Source organism: Pongo pygmaeus, chromosome 9 (assembly GCF_028885625.2).
Source record: "Pongo pygmaeus isolate AG05252 chromosome 9, NHGRI_mPonPyg2-v2.0_pri, whole genome shotgun sequence".
NCBI classification, from domain to species: Eukaryota; Metazoa; Chordata; class Mammalia; order Primates; family Hominidae; genus Pongo; species Pongo pygmaeus.
In genome coordinates this window covers 20,712,290-20,734,617 of record NC_072382.2, presented here as the reverse complement: position 1 = coordinate 20,734,617, position 22,328 = coordinate 20,712,290, and the positions used below count along the sequence as shown (strand labels likewise).

Below are 22,328 nucleotides of genomic sequence, written 5' to 3'. Positions count from 1 at the left end.
CTCAGGCGGGCGGATCACTTGAAGTCAGGAGTTCAAGACCAGCCTGGCCAACATGGCAAAACCCCACCTCTACTAAAAAATATAAAAATTTGGCCGGGCATGGTGGCTCATACCTGTAATCCCAGCACTTTGGGAGGCCGAGGCAGGAGGATCACGAGGTCAGGAGATCGAGACCATCCTGGCTAACACGGTGAAACCCCGTCTCTACTAAAAATACAAAAAATTAGCTGGGCATGGTGGCGGGCGCCTGCAGTCCCAGCTACTCGGGAGGCTGAAGCAGGAGAATGGGGTAAACCTGGGAGGCGGAGGTTGCAGTGAGCCGAGATCACCCCACTGCACTCCAGCCTGGGCAACAGAGTAATATTCTTTTAAGAGTATTTTGGCATTTCCCCCAAAAGGGTTAAGAAATAACTTTCTTTCTGTTTTTTTTCTTTTAGATGGAGTCTTGCTCTGTTGCCAGGCTGGAGTGCAGTGGCGTGATCTCGGCTCACTGCAACCTCCACCTCCCTGGTTCAAGCAATTCCCCTGCCTCAGCCTCCTGAGTAGCTGGGACTACAGGCATGTGTCACCACGCCCAGCTAATTTTTTGTATTTTAGTAGAGATGGGGTTTCATCATGTTGGCCAGGATGGTCTCGATCTCCTGTCCTCATGATCTGCCCACCTCGGCCTCCCAAAGTGCCAGGATTACAGGCGTGAGCCACCGTGCCTGGCCAGGAATAACTTTCTGCTTCAGGATTTGTTGCCTCATTTCACATCCACATTAATTTTTACAAAAGAGTTGTGAATGGCCTAAGATCTTTGGCTGACGTTATATTCTTGGAAAAGCTGAGAAGAGATTAAAATAATAATTAGCCAGAGATAGTCAAAGGACACACTGTGGAGCAACATTCAGCCTACGAAAAGATTCTGTGCAAATCCTGGACAAGTCTTACCTCCTCCTTACTGCTGCTGTGACTGCTTCTATTTAGTTCAACAAGAAGTATTTATTTTATGTCCCAAGGGTGCCTAGCACAACTCAGATGTTCTTTAGCAACTCCTTTTATTAAACTGAGATGGATCCTTTTCAGCCACCTGAGCCTGTCTCTCAGCATTGAGGTGTTCTTGTCACTGGAACATCTAAAGTTGGCAGTCCCAGCTTGTCTCAAGTAGTTCAGCTACTGCAAATAACCTGGGTGTTAGGACATATATTTAATTTCATTCCTTTGGACTACAGATAATATATTTTTCAAATGAAGTTAGAGCACTTTACCAATTTTTCCTACTTAAATTCTGGAAGGAACATAGCGGTAAGCACCACACCCTCACCTGTCAAGTGGACAGAGGTTAAATGACTCACTCAAATTGTATAGAGAATTACTGAAGGAGTCAGGAGAACAACCTGTCAACTTCTAGTTTATTTTCTAAAACACAAGATCAGTAGTTCTCAATCTTTTTGTGTTCACAACATACATTTGAATACTAGATTTCTTAGCAATATGAAGGAATCAAAAGACTCATAGAACAGTAAAGTCAGCAATAATAAAAACACAATCACTTGCAGTAAGACAATGTCTCCTAGTCCTTATCTGGTGGCCTTCAGAACTATGTCACTGAGGCACTGAGCAGAGCTGTTCTCCCTGCCCTGTCACCTGCTCACCAGGCAAACTCCACACATGCTCCACGAAACACAGACTTGCTCTTTGGTACAAGTCTCTTACCTCTTGCTCACACCAACTTGTATCCCACTCTAGAACACAGTGTGACTTCCTCAACCTCAAATCAACCTGATATTACAGTAAGTTTTAGTAAAGGTATATTTTACACACTGATCAAAACTTGTTGGCATACAAGAGTGCTAGATCATGTTAGGAAAGTCAGTCTGCCTGCCTTCAGGAAAGCAAAGCCTCCTCAATTAAGAGGTCAACTTGAATTTAGTGGTTAATTAATACTTTAATGCAACATCACTGGAAAATAAGCAATTGACAAGTAGTGCCAAAGGCACTCATTAAAGACTACATCCTCCTGTATCATGTCAGCATGACAGCCTCTGTGATAGGCAGGAAGAGACAACTGACCTCATCAAAGGAAGCTAAAGCTGGAAAGACACTGCAATACCCCAAAAAAGCTTGCTGAGGAAAAGAAGGCTGTGTACATCTGGTTTGAGTGGCAGCAACTTTAGGTGTGTTTAAGTGGCACAGAGAAAAGTAGAGAGGTGATAACTTGCATTTTTGTAACACATTTCTCTGATAGGATGAGTATTGTATTGACATCTTTGGATAAAGCCCTAACATAAAACAAAGTTAGTTCTTCCTGTTACTTGTGGGGGAAACTGTCACAGAGTGATATAATGATCAGTGATAAAGAATCAGAAAAAATCCAGGATTTCTGGAGGTAGAATAGCAATAGTAAGTATTGAAAAGGCAGAAAAATAATGGATCCTTTGAGGATTTTTTTTTTTTTTGAGACGGAGTCTCGCACTGTCGCCCAGGCTGAGTGCAGTGGTGTGATCTCAGCTCACTGCAAGCTCTGCCTCCCGGGTTCACGCCATTCTCCTGCCTCAGCCTCCCAAGTAGCTGGGACTACGGACACCCGCCACCACGCCTGGCTAAGTTTTTGTATTTTTAGTGGAGATGGTGTTTCACCGTGTTAGCCAGGATGGTCTCGATCTCCTGACCTTGTGATCGGCCCGCCTCAGCTTCCCAAAGTGCTGGGATTACAGGCGTGAGCCACCGCACCCGGACCGGATCCTTTAAGGATTCTTAAAGAAGGTAACTTAATTTTTCCTGTTAAAAATTCCCAACACTTAGTGTAGGACCTAGCACACAGTAGCACTCAAGAAGTATATTCCAATGAATACACACAAACTTGAAAATAGGACTATATTACTCCTTAGAATAGCAATGAGGAGTTTCCTGAACTTTTACTGGTTCAGGGTGCTGCCCTGATTTAGGAAGAAAAAAAAAAAAGAGTAACAATAAATGTGGTGGTAAAATCAGTCAGTTTGATATTTTTCCTGGTTGATTAATTTCATTATTAAGTTAGTAAATATTAGAACCACCGGAGGAAAATACTTTCAAATGAATAAGGGAATAAATAAATTAATTATTATCAGGTATATGATCAATACGAACAGGTCTATTAACATACTTCTCAACATAAACAGAGGCCCAATTTCTACCCTTGTTCTATTTTTTGAGACAGAGTCTTGCTCTGTCACCCAGGCTGGAGTGCAGTGGTGCAATCTTGGCTCACTGCAACCGCCACCTCCCAGGTTCAAGCGATTCTCCTGCCTCAGCCTCCCAAGTAGCTGGGACTACAGGCACGTGCCACCACGTCTGGCTTTTTGTATTTTTAGTAGAGTCGGGGTTTCACAATGTTGGCCAGGCTGGTCTTGAACTCCAGACCTCAGGTGATCCACCCACCTCGGCCTCCCAAAGTGCTGGGATTACAAGCGTGAGCCATGGCACCTAGCCTCTACCCTTGTTCTTAAGCATCTATACTATACTGTCTGTTGGACAGAGGGGGAAATCCAGAAAGGATTAGTACTCATTCTGGATTTTCCCTATGGCTAGCAGGTAAGGTTAAGTTCAAGGAAAGAAATACAGTACTGGTTCACTGAGGGCAGCTAACCCATATCAGAGCCAGAACAGTGAAAAAAAAAAAAAACAAAAATCAAGATAGTCGAAAGAGAAAGAACACAGTGTGCACTTGAGAAATGGACATCTTAAGGCTCAGCCTGAGAAAGTCCGCATATATCTATAGCATGAGGAGGATGACATTATGTTCCCATAGGATCAACCTGAGTACTTGGAGAGGAGATGAGAGGAAAAAATGAGTGAGGTGAATTGAATACGTCTTAAACTGAAAAACAGTCTTATCAATAGAAAAAAAATTAAAGTATTTTAGGTTCTTCTGCAAAGTAGAATGGCAACCCAACTAACTTCAAACCCTAGTCGGCCTATGTGGCAGGCAGCCTCCAGCGCCCAGTGCTACCTATAACTTGGAATGCAAAATATTAATTATGAATAAGAGAAGAATTCAAGTCCTTGGTTTCCTTACAAGAAAGTAGTTATGGGTGTGTCTCCATGACATTTGCTAACGTTCAACGTTTAAGAACATCAAAGCCAAAAGGGAAGATAGACAAAATATTCAACAGTTTAATGTCCAGGTTCCGGGTTGGAAAAGGAACAGACAAGCATGCATTTCTTTGAGGGGGTAGACTGGACCTTAATTCCACATGTATTAGTTTGCTGTATTCTTTGATTGAGTCTATTTCTCTGTATGCAAAAATCCCCTCCCATCACAGACTATCCAATGAAAAATGAAAATGAGAGACAGAGGAATCCTAGGATAATTCAATTTGTCAAATTCAGAAGGCCCAAGGACTCAAAATTCCAACCCTTTCCTTCAGAGACAGTGCCCCTGAGGCCATTCCCAGTTTGATAATTTGTTTCAGTTATGCTCCCCACACGAAAGTTATGAGTCATATAAAACTGTAAAATGTCAAATAGTCAACTTGCAACCACCATCACTTCGCTCTGGATACAAGAATCCCATAATTTCTTGTCGCATACTTCTTTTTTACTGTAAGGTCTCAGATTCAGAGAAAGGTGGAGAGGGAATTGTGGCATTCACAAGAAAGAAGGCGAAGAAAGCAGGCAGCTTCGAATAAAGGATATTCTAAAATATCAAGACTAAAATGATTTTTTTCAGGAATTCTAAACCCTAACAGCTATTCTCCAGGTGTCGGAAAAGAACACTGTTCCCCTCCATAGCTGCATTAGCCTTTCAGAAAATGGTCACTCTTCCATGTAGGGGAGACACTAATATCACAAAGGAAAAGGTGGAGAGCTACACTCAGTGCCTGAAAACAATGACTGATGAGTCCACACAAACCAAACCTCCAACACACAGTACCCAGAAATAATAACAGAGAAGAGGAAAAAGTATCCATGAAGTTGAGAGGGGAAATCAGCCAGTCAGTGTTTCCTTCAGCACTATTATCTCCAAATCCCATGGCCAATTTCTCTGTTAATTCCATCCAGTGGCAGCTCAAGAAATTCTATAAATGAGTCTCAGGGTTGGCAGGTGAACAAGTAGGGTGTGCAAAAGTTAGGTGACTTGTCTTGAAGCTGATGGCAGAGCAAGCACACTGTTTTTCACTTAGACGGTGTATTTTTAGGGGTGGCTTGTGGTTAGATAATAGTGGTGGGGAGATACGTAAAGAGTCCCAAGCCAACCTTTGGTGCTGGTACTGCTTCTATCCCATAGGACCTTCACGTTCTTCCCAGGTAAGACATAGATTAGAATAGCCAGAAACTTATTCACAGCATGTGCTCCTAAACTGTCCCTGTGGCCTCTCCATCTAGAACACGGGAGTGAAGAAACTGGGCATTTTAAATAATTTACTCCAGCTTTCAACTGATATTTTCAGTTTTAATTAGTTTGCAAAATAAGCTATACAACATTTTACCACTTTTCCCCAGTTGCTTCACATCAGCAGAATCCAGAAAAATATTTAGACCAAGAAACACTTTGTGGCTTTTATAAGCTCTCAATTAGCTCCTGTGTTAGCTCTATTAGTTCTGCCTTAAAGAAAATCAAGTTCAAATTCTGCTTAAGGCTGGGTGTGGTGCCTCACGCCTGTAATTCCAGCACTTTGGGAGGCCAAGGTGGGTGGATTAGCCAGGGGTTCGAAATCAGCCTGGTCAAGATGGTAAAACCTTGTCTCTACTAAAAATACAAAAAAATTAGTTGGGCATGGTGGCACACGCCTGTAATCTCAGCTACTAGGTAGGCTGAGGCATGAGAATCACTTGAACCTGGGAGACAGAGGTTGCAGTGAGCCGAGATTACCCCACCGCACTCCAGCCTGGGCAAGACCGTCTCAAAAAAAAAAAAAAAAAAAAAAAAAAAAAATTCTGCTTAAATACTGAGACCCGCAACAGATAAAGGGAGAAAGGTGGAAGGGTGGGAGGGGAAAGGGACCCAGGAGTAAAAGTAAAGGCAGAATAGAAGGACACTAGCTCAGTCTCATCACCACAACCTCTAACTCTTATCAGACAAAAAAGGATAAGGCCTAGTTTTCATTAGGGAGAGTCTTTGTCTCTTTAAAGATACTTTGTTTGTTTGAGACAGGATCTTGCTCTGTCATTCAGACTGGAGTGCAGTGATGTGATCTCTGCTCAATGCAGCCTCTGCCTCCCAGGCTCTAATGATCCTCCCACCTCAGCCTCCTGAGTAGCTGGAACTGTGGAACTACATGCACACACTACCATGCTCAGCTAATTTCTGGGGGAAAAAAAAAACCTTTTTGTAGAGATCAGCTCTCACTATGTTGCCCATGCTGGGCTTTCCTGGGAGCAAGCATTCCTCCCACTTTGGCCTACTGTGCTGGGATTACAGGCTTGAGCCACTGTGCCCAGCCTGTTTGAGGACACATCTTTATTGTACATCGGCTATACCATTTTGAATGCACATGCCTAGGACAATATCCAGGGTTTACCAACAGCAGAGCCCTCAACCCACCAGCCACTGAGGTGGTTCTAAAAGTACATCAAGGAAGTCCTAAAAGATTGATTGGTGAGGCCCGGCATAGTGGCTCACGCCTGTAATCCCAGCACTTTGGGAGGCCGAGACGGGCGGATCACTTGAGGTCAGGAGTTCGAGACCAGCCTGGTCAACATGGCGAAACCCCATCTCTACTAAAAATACAAAAATTAGCCGGAGCTAATTTTTGTATTTTAAAAGAACCTTCTACTTTGAAAAGAACCCTGAGACACTATGTGAAGAAGCACAGGTAAGTTTACTGGTGACTTAAAAAAAAAAAAAAAAAAAGAATGACTGGTGAATATACTGAATTTGTCTCTATGTGACCTGAGGCCCAATCTACGCAATTCACATTTGGCGCCCATAAAATAGTTTTTAACCAATCTCAATAACACCAAGTAAAAGCTAAGTCCTATGCTTGAGAATAACTGAATTCTTGCTTCTCCCAACCATTGCTATAAGAAAGCATAATATGCCACAGTAATTGGGCACACAAAAATTCCTTGCCTTAGTTTTTAGGAACTTTTCTTCTGAGTTGCTTCTGTTCAACAAGCTCTGGATTATAAATGATGCCACGGGTACAGGTTCACTTACAGCAAATTAGTAAGTGCTTGCACAGTTAATTCTGTCAGTCTTACTCCTACACAGAAATACATTTGGCCCCAAGGGGCCCAACCACCCACAGAGCTCTTTTGCACATCTTTTTACCCTCCAGCACAGAAATAGAGGGCTATATCCTAGAAAATACCCAGAGAAAGAGAAAAGGTAGTTTCCCTGATACCCTATGTCTAGGAAACCAGGGTCCAGCTTTTTATTTGAATGTCGTTCCTAAATTCATTTCTCTGAATAACCCAAATAATTATCTAAGGCAAGATATTTCTTGTTTTTTTCTTTCTTCTTTTTCTTTTTTTTTTTTTTTTGAGATGGAGTTTCACTCTTGTTGCCCAGGCTGGAGTGCAATGGCACAATCTTGGCTCACTGCAACCTCCGCCTCCCAGGTTCAAGAGATTCTCCTGCCTCAGCCTCCCAAGTAGCTGGGATTACAGGCATGCACCACCATGCTCGAAGATATTTCTTGAAAGTTCTAAATCTGTACCTTTATATCCTTTGGTATGCTGAAGCTTTCCTCAGTATATGTAAGGACACTTTTAAAAAAAGCAATTTGCACTGGACGCAGTGGCTCATGCCAGTAATCCTAACACTTTGGGAGGCCAAGGTGGTAGGATCGCTTGAGCCCAAGAGTTTAAGACCAGTCTGGGCAACACAGTGAAACCCTGTCTCTACAAAAAATACCAAAATTAGCCAGGCATGGTAGCATGTGCAGTAGTCTCAGTTACCTGGGAGACTGAGACAGGGGAATCACTTGAGCCCAGGAGGCAGAGGTTGCAGTGAGCTGTAATCACACCACTGCATTCCAGCCTGGGCAACAGAGTGAGACCCTATCTCAAAAGAAAGAAAAGAAAAAAAAGCAATGTGTTCAGAGTGTACTAGCAGGCTACCTCAGATTTCAAAGCCTACTTAGTTGTGGCAGCATGTTACAGTAATGGCCCCAAATGATTTAAGCCCTTCTGTATCCATGGCCTTAGAGAGTTATCTTCCTGGTTTGGGGCTTACCCAAACAGCTTGCTTTAGCTGATGGAATGGACAAAAGCAAACATGACATAAGGAGAGATTCAAAAACTGCTTATGCAGTAGGGCTTGACCTCTCCTGCTTCTGTTCAGAACCCTGAGGTCAGGAGTTCAAGACCAGCCTGGCCAACATGGTGAAACCCTGTCTCTACTAAAAATACAAAAATTAGCCAGGCATAGTGGCAGGTGCCTATAATCCCAGCTACTAGGGAGGCTGAGGCAGAAGAATCACTTGAACCCAGGAGGCGGAGGTTGCAGTGAGCTGAGACTACACCACGGCACTCCAGCCTGGGCGACAGAGCGAGATTCCGTCTCACACACACACACACACACACACACCCCTGAGACACTATGTGAAGAACACAGGTTAGTTTACTGGTGAATAGAAAGGAGACAAGTCATCCCAGCTGAAGCCAAATAGCCTGCCAAATGCCAGATACATGTGTGAAACTATCTGTTATTAGTTTTCTATGACTGCCATAACAATAACCAGAAACTTAGTGGCTTAAACAAGACAAATTTATTATCTCTCAGTTCTATAGGCCTGAAGTCAAATAAAGGGCTCATTGAGCTAGAAGAAAGGTGTTGGCTGGCCTGTGTTCGGGTCTGTCTCCTTGTCCATTTTGGTTGCTGGCAGAATTCAGTTCCTTGCAGATGCAGAACTGAGGTTCCCACTCGCTGCTGGCTGTTAGCAGAGGCCGTTCCCATCTTTGATCATTGCAGCACCTTGACTGACCCTTCTGCCTTCCTCTTCCACTTTTAATAGCTCATGTAATCAGATGAGGCTCACCCAGATAAATCAGGATAATCTTCCCACCTCAAGATCTATAATCTTAATCATAACTGCAAAGTCCCTTCTGCCATGTAAAGTAACATATTCACAGGTTCTGGGGATTAAGATGTGGAAGGACCTCTTAGGCAGATCATTATTCTACCTACTAAACCATCTAAGATCATCCACATCCAGCCAAGCTATTAATTGACCACAGAGAAGAGCCAATGATGCAGACCAGGCAAACTGCAACTGGACTCGCAGAATTGTGAGAAACAAGAAATGTCTTATGCCACTAAATTTGGGGGTGGTTTGTTCAGCAGCAAAAGCTAAATGACATAATGGCCAAAGCTATACCACTTCCCAGGGTTGTGCAACCCTCATCCCAATACATGCGTCTTTTCCTTCTTTGCTCTAGATCAACAAGCGTGCCTTAAAAGCAACTGGCAATTTTTTGTTCTCTGAGTCATAAAACAAAATAATTCATTTTATTTTTTCTTCTAGTCCAGATCTAGAGATTATTGCTGAAATTTAACCAAAATCAGCCTTATTATCTCAACACAACCAGAGAGAGGCTCTTTGCTCTACAACTTTGGAAGCTATATACATGAAAAAAATATATACATGCTGCAAGTCCCAGGGAATGATTTCAAGGAAGGACTATCTTTTGACAGAGCTAAAGCTGCTGATAGAAGAGGAAAATTTCACTGCCATCCAACTCTCTCTCCTTTACGTATAGAGACCAATGAGGGGTTTGGGGCACAGCCTCTTAAAGAGGAATCTCTAACCCTTAACTAGCCAAATAAATTTTCTTAACTAGGCTCCCCCTCAAATCTGCTGATACTTAAAGGTCTGGAAAACTTCAGTAGAAGGAAAATGCCAATAGTAAGTTAATGTCCTCTTGGCTCTTTTGGCTGACTTCCTGTGCCTGGGTCTTGACTATTAATTGAATGCTGTTCAGATTCCATCTCAAAAACAAATGAGGATGGAGACCAGAGGCCTGCCTTCCCCAGACTGATAAGAGCAGCAAGGTGCAATTATACCCAAACAGCTTTGTTTTGGAATGTAATCACTGCCCCAGCCTTCTTCCCAATGGGATGGCAACAGTGTAATTACCACTTCACAATTCATTGTTTGGGAATATAATTCTTCTACAGGGCCCTCTTTCTAGGGGAAAGGATCTGCGACAAGGATATAAGAGCATAGTAGCCCCCTCCCCAGTAGCAGTCTTCTGAGCTGAACACACTATTTTTGTTTTTTGTTTTTTTTTTTTTTTTGAGACGGAGTTTTGCTCTTGTTGAGCTCAGCCCACCGCAAACTCTTCCTCCCGGGTTCAAGTGATTCTCCTGCCTCAGCCTCCTGAGTAGCTGGGATTACAGGCATGCGTCACCATGCCCGGCTAATTTTATATTTTTAGTAGAGATAGGGTTTCTCCATGTTGGTCAGGCTGGTCTCGAACTCCCGACTTCAGGTGATCCGCCTGCCTCGGCCTCCCAAAGTGCTGGGATTACAGGCATGATCTACCACGCCCGGCCTATTTTCGTTCTCTGAAGGTAAAGCCTGAGATTAGATTTTAGCCTGTTTTTCTACCAACAAAGAATCAGATCACACCCCATGGTGGTTCTGTTGGAAAAGAGCAGGACTGCCTGAGGTCCAACTCCCATTCTGTCAAGTACTAGCTGTGGTTTTGGGTAAAATACTTCATCTCTTTTAGCCTCAGTTTCCTCATCTGTAAAAATGACAGTGTATCATAGCAATGCTGCTGGTGATTAATATGTGAGAAGTGCTTGGAACAGTACTTGGTATAGAACAAATGTTCTTAGGGGTTTGGTTTTGTTTACCAAATTTGAAATATCATATTCCAAAGTCCTGACGTTTTGCAAGTTTTGGTTACTACATCCTTGTAGTATAATTCGAAGTCAGGTAATGTGATGTGATGTTTCCAGCTTTGTGTTTTGTTTTGTTGTTGTTATTTTTGCTTAGGATTGCTTTGGCTATTCAGGCTCTTTTCTGGCTCCCTATGAATTTTAGGATTGTTTTTCTCTATAATATTACTTCACGGCCAAATCTAAGCTTGAGTTACTAAATTCTGTCTTTTCACTACCCCTCTGCCAGTTCAGCATGATGGGCAATGTTTTGGATAATTGTAAATGCTGTTATAGAACTGTCACAATCTCAGAGCTATTTGTCTGGGTGAAACTTCACTCTAATGAGCAGGAGTGATTGTGGATATTTCCATGTCATTCCTTTATGTTACCAGTCCAACGGAAACCATAAAAGACTGTTGTGAACACTTCTGTTGGGAGTCAGCAAATATTACAAAAAGCAGCCACTGGCACTAACTATATCAATATGGTAGATTCTGGAGACAATTCACCTTTCTAGCCAGCTTCATTTGTGAAAATAAATGTCCCTCACATGTTTACTGTGTACCCCACTTCACAGGAACAAGGAGAAACCCTTTTTCCCAATGGGGACTTCTACCCTTTACCTCCTGTCTGGCTTTCCCTTGCTGCTTTGTACCCTGGACCAGTTAACTTCCCTGCATTAGGAAGGAATCTTTTTGGCTTCTACTTTACCAGCTATGAGCCACAAGAGTAAAAACCAGCCAGGCGTGGTGGCTCACGCCTGTAATCTCAGCACTTTGGGGTGCCGAGGCAGGCAGATCATAAGGTCAGGAGTTCGAAACCAGCCTGGCCAACACAGTGAAACCCCATCTCTACTAAAAATACAAAAATTAGCCAGGCGTGGTGGCATGCGCCTGTAGTCCCAGCTACTCAGGACGCTGAGGCAGAAGAATCGCTTGAACCTGGGAGGTGGAGGTTGCAGTGAGCCGAGACCGTGCCATTGCACTCCAGCCTGGGTGACAGAGTGAGACTCTGTCTCAAAAAAAAAAAAAAAAAAGGAGTAAAAACCATGAATCTGTTTACCAGGCATCCCTAAAGAATGTAGCCCCACAGCTCAAGACAGTAGAAGTGATGCTGGGCCCCTTCTGCATGGCACAAAGCTGCAGCGAACTGGGCCTATGATAAACCCAGGGACTCCCCTCAATAGCCCTATAACATGAGAGACTGTCTTCACAGGGTGAGTATGTGGTTACAAGATGACTCTCTGGCTCTGGGGTGACACTCAACAGCTACCCAAAAGAAATGCCCAAGGGAGTCTTAACACTCCCAAAGGGCCTCAGTCACCTATTTGCAGGAGTTCTTTCCCCATCATGGCTCATACAAAGATATCCATGCTTGCTCTTCAAGCTGAGTGGCATGAGGACCCAGGGGAAGAGCTGGCCTTTGTTGATCAGCAAGTTTTAAAGAAAGGAAATTAACAACCACAGGTTGGCTCCACTTTGGTAGAAAAGGTAAGAGGTGATGTCCGCCAGTTCCCATGGCATTTCCAGCCAGGTTGGAATAAACGAGGCTGCTTGGAGATAGGAAAAGGGAACGAGAAAGAAAAGCTAACGTGAGCCCAGGGTCTTAAAAAGAAGGAGGTTGGCAGGCATGGTGGCTCATGCATGTAATCGCAGCACTTTGGGAGGCCAAGGTGGGCGGATCACCTGAAGTCAGGAGTTGAAGACCAGCCTGACCAATATGGTGAAACCCCATCTCTACTAAAAATACAAAAATTAGCTGGGCGTGGTGGTGTACGCCTGTAGTCCCAGCTATTCGGGAGGCTGAGACAGGAGAATTGCTTGAATCTGGGAGGTGGAGGTTGCAGGAGTGCGCCACTGCACTCCAGCCTGGGCAACAAAGTGAGACTCCATCTCAAACAAACAAAAAAAAAGGTAAAAAGAAGGAGGTAGGGGGTTAGTTAGCATGGGTTATTAACTTCCAGCATTCATACTGCTCACTTTGGCAAAAACCACTAAAGTAGATGGGACAGTAAAGAGGATTGTTCCAAGTCTCTTTTATTCACCCTGTAAAGACAGTATCTCATGTTATAGGGCTATTGAGGTGAGTCCCTGGGTTTATCATAGGCCCAGCTCACTGCAGCTTTGTGCCATGCACAAGGGGCCCAAGGTAGGGGATATCTAATCCTAAAGAAAGTTTGAAATGTAAAGAAATATAACAAAGAAAGCTGCTGCTTCCACTGGAAAATATGGGCTTTGACCTCACATTTGGCCTTCTCTTTCCTCACATGTCCTCTGCAGATTTCTAGATCATTGCATTTGTTCTGAGGGGTTGCAAAACATGTCAAAGCACATACTAATCATAACCTAAGAAGAGAGAAGTAAAAGAATTCTGGCATTATACTGAGTCATTATAGATTAGAGGGAATCTTCAGCTGGCACCTTCAAAATGAGCAGTAATTCCAAGGAGCACACAACCATGGGACTTAATAAGCTTTGAGATCATTTTAGGTCTAGGGAAGCCCCAGAGTACAGAGAACTTAAAGTACAAATAAATAGTGGCGCCTCAATCCAGACATATGGACATTAAGATTTCTACTTTGTACTAATTTACATTCCCACTGACAGTGTATATGCATTCCCTTTCCACTGCATCCCTGCCACCACCTATACTTCTTTGGCTTTTTATTTTTTTTCTGAGATGGAGTCTCGCTCTGTCGCCCAGGCTGGAGTGCAGTGGTGCGATCTCCGGCTCACTGCAAGCTCCGCCTCCCGGATTCACATCATTCTCCCTCAGCCTCCCGAGTAGCTGGGACTACAGGCGCCTGCCACCACACCAGGTTAATTTTTTGTATGTGTAGTAGAGATGGGGTTTCACGGTGTTAGCCAGGATGATCTCGATCTCCTGACCTCATGATCCGCCCACCTCGGCCTCCCAAAGTGCTGGGATTACAAGGTGTGAGCCACTGTGCCCAGGCTTTTTTTTTTTTTTTTAAGACAAAATCTCACTCTTGTACCCCAGGCTGGAGTGCAATGGCGCAATTTCAGCTCACTGCAACCTTTGCCTCCCGGGTTCAAGCGATTCTCCTGCCTTGGCCTCCTGAGTAGCTGGGATTACAGGCACCTGCTACCACGCCCGGCTAATTTTTGTATTTTTAGTAGAGACAGGGTTTCACCATGTTGGCCAGACTGGTCTCGAACTCCTGACCTCAGGTGATCCGTCCGCCTTGGCCTCCCAACATGCTGGGATTACAGGCGTGAGCCCCCATGCCTGGCCTCAAGAAGCCCAAACTCTAAAACATTTCACTATACTGTCTCTCAGACAGAGTATACCATATAAATGACAGCTGTCCTTCTGGTGCCCCACTTACTCATGCTTACAGCCCCACTCAAAAGATGAATGGGGACACATTTGCAGAGCTTCTTCAAACTGTACTGAAAGACATTAAGTCCTTGATCCAAGCCCAGGCTTACACCCCACCTCCCTTAGCTAATCTATCAAGACTGGTAGTTAAAGTCTCAGGGGAATTAGTAAATTTTTAGTGGCAGGGCCAAAACAAAACATAGATATTGGGCCACTCCCTGGCTAGACAGTAAACTCCCTGAGGGCAGAATCATTTAATTATTTTGTAATACCCAAAGTGTTCTGGAAAATACTAAGCATTTAGAAAGTGCCGTGTACATTTTAAGGTGACAATACAGAAAGGGCACACGGGTAAAGCATAAGTGGGGAAAGATCAAGAGGAAATTTCCTGGGGAAAAGAGAGACAAAAGCACAGAAAAACTTACACATATAAAAGGAGCAGAAAAGTTCATTGACAAGGTCCAGTATTTTTCCCTAGAAAAGCCTGAAGAAGCACAGGCAATTCAGCTTAGAAACTGGGCCCCATGTTCTCAATAAGCACACTTCTCACTAGTGGTATAAGATAAGGTAAAGAGCTGGGGTAGAAAGGACTCGAATGCTCCAGTGACTGGTGGACACCAAATAGGTAAAAGGCCCCTGGTGCTATAAGGCAACTGTGAAGGCCGAGTTCTCTGGGAGGAGTACTGCATTTACTTCTCTGTTTCCCAGGCAACAAAGCCAGCCTCTTATTCCCTTCACTTTCATCACCGGAGAATGAAATGTAATTGGGTTAATTATTAAAGCAGCACTAGCCAGTACCACCACCACTAATTGTCCATTTATCTGGGTTTTTTTTTTATAAACAGCCATCTTAATTGATGTTGAGTTGGAATGTGCCACTCATGTTATCTGCCTGGCTACTGGGTACCAGATGGGTACACGGCAGAAAGATAAAGGGAGATCAAAGAGATAAAGGACCCAAAACCAGAAATATTATTCATTTCTGTTCACTTTCATCTAAGTAATATCATGATGGCCCTTAACTTCATTCTCTATTATTAATCTATACCAGATTTGCCAGTTCAAGTGAAGATCTGCTATATAGTGATTAAGCAATTTGTTGTATTAGACAGCTATGCTATCAGATGGTGAAATAAGGCTAATTCCTAAAAGTTAGCAAGCCTGAGGCTGTAGATGCCCACCCCAGTTGACCAAGTGAGACTAAAAAGTCCTCCTGAAAGTAATCCCCTAAGGAACCAGGGAACTGGGGAACATCTAAGACCAGAGTACTGGTGTTTTTAAAAGAGACAAGAGGAGGCTGGGTGCAGTGGCTCACGCCTGTAATCCCAGCACTTTGGGAGGCCAAGGTGGGCGGATCACCTGAGGTCAGGCGTTCGAGATCAGCCTGGCCAACATAGTGAAACACCGTCTCTACTAAAAATATAAAAATTAGCTGGGTGTTGTGGTGGGCGCCTATAATCCCAGCCACTTGGGAGGCTGAGGCAGGAGAATGGCTTGAACCCAGGAGATGGAGGTTGCAGTGAGCCAAGATCGTGCCACTGCCCTCCAGCCTGGGTGACAGAACGAGACTCCATCTCAACATAAATAAATAAATAAATAAATAAATACAAATAAAAGAGATGAGAGGGGCCAGGCACCATGGCTCACACCTGTAATCCCAGCACTTTGTGGGGCTGAGGCGGGGAGATCACTTGAGCCTAGGAGTTAGAAACTAGCCTGGGCAACATGGCAAAACCCCATCTCTACAAAAAGTACAAAAACTAGATGGATATGGTGTTGTGTGTCTATAGTTCCAGCTACTTAGGAGGCTGAGGTAGGAGAATAGCTTGAGACCGGCAGGTTGAGGGTGCAGTGAGTCATGACTGGGTCACTGCACTCCAGCCTGGGCAACAGAGCAAGACTTCATCTCTAAAAATAAAATAAAAATAAAAGAGATGAGAGGGGCAGAGGACAACCAAAAATAAAGTTAACAATAATAACAAGTAAATTGTTATTAACCAAAAATAAAGTTAATAACAATTTTATTAACAAGTTAATAAAGTTAGATGAAAAGAAAAGTAAATTTTATGAAAAGTATAGCTCTGTCTTTCCCACACCAGGCAACAAACAGAAGGATGCCTGAGAAAAGATTGTATCAATCAATAAGTTAACACCATATTGTTGGGTTTGTAATATATATAGATGTAATATTAATATATATATAACAGCACAAAAGAGGTAGAAGGGAATGGAGCCACAAGGGAATAACAGATAGTGAAAAATGTTTCTATATCTTACCAGAATTAAGTCTGAATAAATTGGAAACTGATCCTGATAAAATACATTCAAAAATCAAAAAAGGAATTTAAAAGACACATTAGATGATATCCATTTAATACAAATGAAGTCAGTAAAGAAGGAACAGAGGAATAAAAACATTAGAAATACAAAAAACAAACAGTAAAATGGCAGACAAAAACCCAACTATATCAATGATAATATTAAATGTGAATGGACTAAACAATCAAAAAGCAGAGATTGTCAGACTAGATAAAAAACAAGCTTCAATCATATGCTTTCTACCAGATACACACTTCGGATTCAAAGAGCTAAACAGGTTGAAAGTAAAAGGATGGAAAATGATATGTCATGTAATCAACAACCATAAAAGAACTGCAGTAGCTATATTAATATAAGAAAAAATTGACTTTAAGACAAAAAATATTACTAGAGAGACAGGGACAATGGTAAAATAGTTACTTCATCAGGAACACATTATCAGTCGTAGACATATGTGCACCTAATGAGAAAGTCACAAAATATATTAATCAAAAATTGACAAAATTGGGCCAGACGCAGTGGCTCACGCCTGTAATTCCACCACTTTGGGAAGCTGGGGCAGGTAGATCCCTTGAGGTCAGGAGCTTAAGACCAGCCTCGCCAATATGGTGAAACCCCATCTCTACTAAAAATACAAAAATTAGCCAGGCCTGGGGGCACGCGCCTGTAATCCCAGCTACTCGGGAGAGGCAGGAGAATCGCTTGAACCCAAGAGGCGGAGGTCGCAGTGAGCTGAGATTGCATCACTGGGCAACAGAGTGAGGCTCTGTCTCAAAAAAACAAAACAAAACAAAACAAAAAAATCCCTGACAAAATTGAAGGGAAAAATCCACAATTCAATAATAATAGAGATTTCAATACCCACTCTCAATAACACACAAACTAGATAGAAAATCAGCAAGGATAAACAAAGCTGGAACAATAATATCGACCAAGTAGATTTAACTGGCATCTACAGGACACTACACTAAATAACTGCAGAATACACATTCTTCTCAAGCACATGGGTAACACTCTCTAGAAGAGCCTATATACTAAGCCATAAAACAAGTTCCAATAAAATTAAAATGAATAAAATCACACAAAGTATGTTCTCAGACCATGATCAAATTAAATAAGAGAACAACAGAAGGAAATTTGGGAAATTCAAAATATGGGAAAATTCAACAACACACTCCCAAAAAAGTAAAAGGTCAAAGAAGTCGTACTGAGAAGTGACACTGTTCAGTAAAAAGGTTTTCTTGTTTTTTGCTTTTTTTTGAGACGGAGTCTCGCTCTGTCGCCCAAGTGCGGTGGCGAGATCTTGGCTCACTGCAAGCTCCACCTCCCGGGTTCACGCCATTCTCCTGCCTCAGCCTCCAGAGTAGCTGGGACTACAGGCGCCCGCAACCATGCCCAGTTAATTTTTTTTTTTACTACACTTTAAGTTTTAGGGTACATGTGCACAGCGTGCAGGTTTGTTACATATGTATACATGTGCCATGTTGGTGTGCTACACCCATTAACTCATCATTTAACATTAGGTATACCTCCTAATGCTATCCCTCCCCCACTCTCTCCACCCCACAACAGGCCCCGGTGTGTGATGTTCCCCTTCCTGTGTCCATGTGTTCTCATTGTTCAATTCCCACCTACATGCCTGGCTAATTTTTTGTATTTTTAGTAGAGATGAGGTTTCACCACGTTAGCCAGGATGGTTTCAATCTCCTGACCTCGTGATCCACCTGCCTCGGCCTCCCAAAGTGCTGGGATTACAGGCGTGAGCCACCGCGCCTGGCCAGTTTTTCTTTTTTATATTTAAAAAGAAGAAGAAGAAGAAGAAGTCATAAGAGAAATTAGAATAACTGGGCACAAAGCCATCTCTTGCTCAAGACACTGGACCAGGCCCTAATGACCTGTGGCTAGGAGCAAGAAAACCCTGACACTTCCCATTGATTTTAATCAAAATAGTAAATTAAGTATATCAGGTCCACATCTGCTAGGAGCAGATGCTCATTAGGATGAAAGTCAAAAAGATTATGCAGGACAGACAACTAATACCCTACATTACCCAGGCCCCTATTCCTCAGAAGTTTTTTGTTCTTCCAGTAATTACCGGGAAGCTGTCAAATGCCAAGCTTCTTATTTCACTTTTATGAGGCCTCAAACATGCAGAAAAATATTATAAGCTGAAGAACCTTTTGGCAGATATTCCCTACTTGAACTCAAACAAAACATGGCACAGACGACAGAACAGAACTCTTCTAAAGAGTCAGGAAGACCCGGTTTAAAGTTCCAGGTCAGCCTCTCACAGTGATATTGGGCAAGTGACATAACTTTCTGAGCCTCAGTTTTCTTCCCTACAGAATGGAAATGCTACCACCTACCTCACAGGGTTGTTGCAAAGATGAAAAGAGACAACGTGGGAAAGACAGTATCTGGTCCACGGTAGGCACTCAATAGCTTCATTTCCATCATTTCAGTTGCTATGACTACACAGAACTAGTGGTCTGCTACAATGTCAGCAGGGGGAGCTCCTCAGACTTTTGTATGTTCTCCCACAATTTTACCTGGTAGAGCGGCAATAGCTTTAAATGTATTTACGGCTCTTTAAGTACGGGTCTAGAATTTGTGTTGCTGATGATGATGGGGAAAGGCCTGGGTTGATGACCGATTGGAGGCTACCAGGAACCTACAGAATTGCAGGTGAAGGCACCAAGATAAGGGAGAAGAGATGAATAACAGACTATCAAAACACTTTTCTCTGTTTTTTATTTTTTAATATTTTTAAAATTCTTTTTGCAATAACTTACTCTTCACCTTATAACACTTTTCTATAGTAGCTTCTGTTTTCTATTATTGCTTTCAGTCTCTTGTGGGAGGAAGTAGAACAGATCTTGATTTTCCACAAGCCCATTTTTGTTGATGATTCTGAATGGCTTTGCTTAGGGTCCACTGAAGACTCATTTGGCACTACAGTACTGGTCACACCCCCTAAAACTGCAGGTGTGTGTCTGCTTTGTCCCTCCAGGTCTGCCAAATTTCCAAGCTTCATCCCTGCAAAAAGCCATTCACCATGCAAAAGTTCCACTTATGTTTGGAGTAAGACAGTCATGGCTAACCACCTAGACTTGGAGCTACAGGAAGGCAGGGATCATAGTCTGTCTTATTCACTCTGGTAACCTAGAACACTGCCTGGCATATGACAGCTGTAGAACAAATGTCTTCTAACTGTAATTGTTCTGGGACCATTACAATCTCATTCCAATCATACAAGACAAAGTGCCTTTCCAGGAAAATTGGGAGTGCTTACTGCTAAAAGGTCAATTGCTCTTTCACTCTGAAAGCTATTATTATAGCAGCTCAATTACATGATCACAAGTAAGTTTAATAAAAAGCAAAACATCTGTATCCAGGAGGGCAAGAAGGCTCAGGAAAAGGGCGGTTACATAATAAGATTTTCCTCAGCAAGCACCACTGGATCATAAAAACCTATGTCTAGGAACCATTTAAATAGAATAATTAAAACAAACAAGAGAAACACTGAAGTTCCCTGGGAGCTCTCTCCCTCTTATAAAGTCCTAAGAAAAAGAATGACATTTTAACGTTTTGTCCTTTAAAACAACTACGAGGAGGCAGATCGGGAAGGTGGTTTAGAGACCACTGGCTCTATTCTTCTACTTCTTAGCTGCATCACTCTGGGCAAGTTAGCCCTCTGGGATTCAGTTTCCTCCACTGTTAATTAGGTAATCGCACCTATCTCATATGATTACTGCAAGACAGAAACGAAATATGTGTAAAGCACTTAAAACACTCCCTAGTATATAGCAAGCGCTCAATAAATGTTAGGCTTTTGTTGCTGTATTATTATTATTGGAATTTTCTCAAGAGAAGAAAACAAATGATACAACTGCCAATAGAATCTGGAGGGACATCAAAATATCAACGAATGATAAATAAACACTCTGTAACATGTATTTTGAAAAATTGGTAGAAACTAGTTTAATGGTGAATGGAAACCATCTGCTAATCTAACTCAAGAGTGAGGTTCTAGGGAGTCTAGAGTTCCTTCTCCTAATGGCATTCTGCAACCTTTGATAGATTTTCTCAGATTTCACATCTGTAAACAGCTGCCCACTGGAACACAGCCCCTATATTCAAAGGTATCCATAAATGTAATTAGGCCATTTGGGGTCAGACCACTAGGCATAAAGTAGGAAACAGGAAATTGAGGTAAGGAGGTCTTGGAGGCAAGGCAGAAAAAAACAACATACAGCTGTTCCCCCAAAGCTAAATGCCAAGGAAACAGAGATCTGCCGGCAGTAGAGAAGCAGGAGGTGCTGTATGGGGCGGTGGAGGCAGATGTCTGGAACAAAGAAGGGTGGAGAAGAGCTCTGGAGTATTGCCTGGCAGCAAGTTATTATCTGCCAGTGAAAAGCTTTAACGTGCCTTCGGTTAAGCCACACAGAAGTGCCAGGCAAGGAGAGGCACGGGCCACAGCATCTGCTTTACAACTAGGACCAGAGCCTCCTCAGATGAGGCTGTCAGGAGACTGTGGTGTAGTCTGCTCTCCTGCCAGGCCAGAGCCTATGAAGTCCTGGTGTCTGACAGAGAAACCACTGAGGTTTCTGGAATTTCTAAGCATTGATGTTGGATCAAACATACTATTTAGGAAAGGCCAGATCCCATGGCCTTGACGCTGTCACAGCAGCTTGGTTAGAAATCATAAGATAAAGCTTGTAACATTCTCACAGTCAGACAGTGCCACTGCCTCAATAGATCCCTCCCTACCTTTAACCATCACATGGCCCAGATTCTCCAAAACAGAATGTCATTTTAAAACTTTTAATAAAGACGTTTATTAAAGATACCTCTAAATGTGGCTTGATTTTTATACCTTTTATGCATTTGCATTCATAAATTTATAAGTCGGCAGTGGAGGTGGGAGGGAGGTGAGGAAAGACTGTGACGGGGAAACAACCTTTGCCACATATAAAAATGGAATTCTGCTTTATTTCCTTCTCTAGAGACTGACCAGAAGCAATAGCACACACCACGTCTCAGAACACAGTCACGTCATGCCTCACAGCCCAAAAACATCTGTCACTAAGCTATTCAACCATCATAAAACTGCTGGCCAGGCACAGTGGCTCACGCCTGTAATCCTGGCACTTCGGGAGGCTGAGGCAGGCAGATCATGAGGTCAGGAGATTGAGATTATCCTGGCTAACATGTTGAAACCCCATGTCTACTAAAAATACAAAAAATTAGCCAGGTGTGGTGGCGGGCACCTGTAGTCCTAGCTACTCGGGAGGGTGAGGCAGGAGAATTGCTTGAACCCGGGAGGTGGAGATTGCAGTGAGCCAAGATCGTGCCACTGCACTCCAGCCTGGGTGACAGGGTGAGACACTGTCTCAAAAATAAATAAGTAAATAAACAATAAAACTGCTTCAGTGGGGCTTGCCTAGCCCATTTTCTGTTCTGTGGAGATTTCTGAGCCAGCTCCAAGGGTGTCTCCCTCTTCTCCTTCCTCGGAAGATTCCACACTGCCTGGAAATTCCACATGCTGGCAGTACCAAAGGAGTGAAGAGGTGTGCACTAAGCTCCTAATTAAATCACAGGATCTGGCTCATGAGTATCTCACCAACCAAAACATAAACACAGCACCTTTATCATTCAATTAAAAGCATAGCTAGAATTTAATTGCTGGATTAAGAAACAAATGGTTTAAACAAATAATTTAAAAGAAAAAAAAAGGTCTGGGGAAAGTGGGAATAGGGTAAGAGAAACATTTTTCTTCAACCTTGCCATTTCCTGCCTTGAAGTAAGGAACTGAATATCAAACCAGGACCCCAAAATAGAATTTTCAGACAGATGCCAAGACACCATC

The 22,328-nt window shown here is 42.9% G+C and overlaps 1 protein-coding gene across 15 annotated transcripts in view; it reads right to left on the bottom strand.

Annotated features, from left to right (window-relative positions):
- Window positions 1–22,328, bottom strand: part of AMBRA1 (autophagy and beclin 1 regulator 1) — a 198,378-nt gene that overhangs the window by 73,399 nt on the left and 102,651 nt on the right. The window lies entirely within an intron of this gene.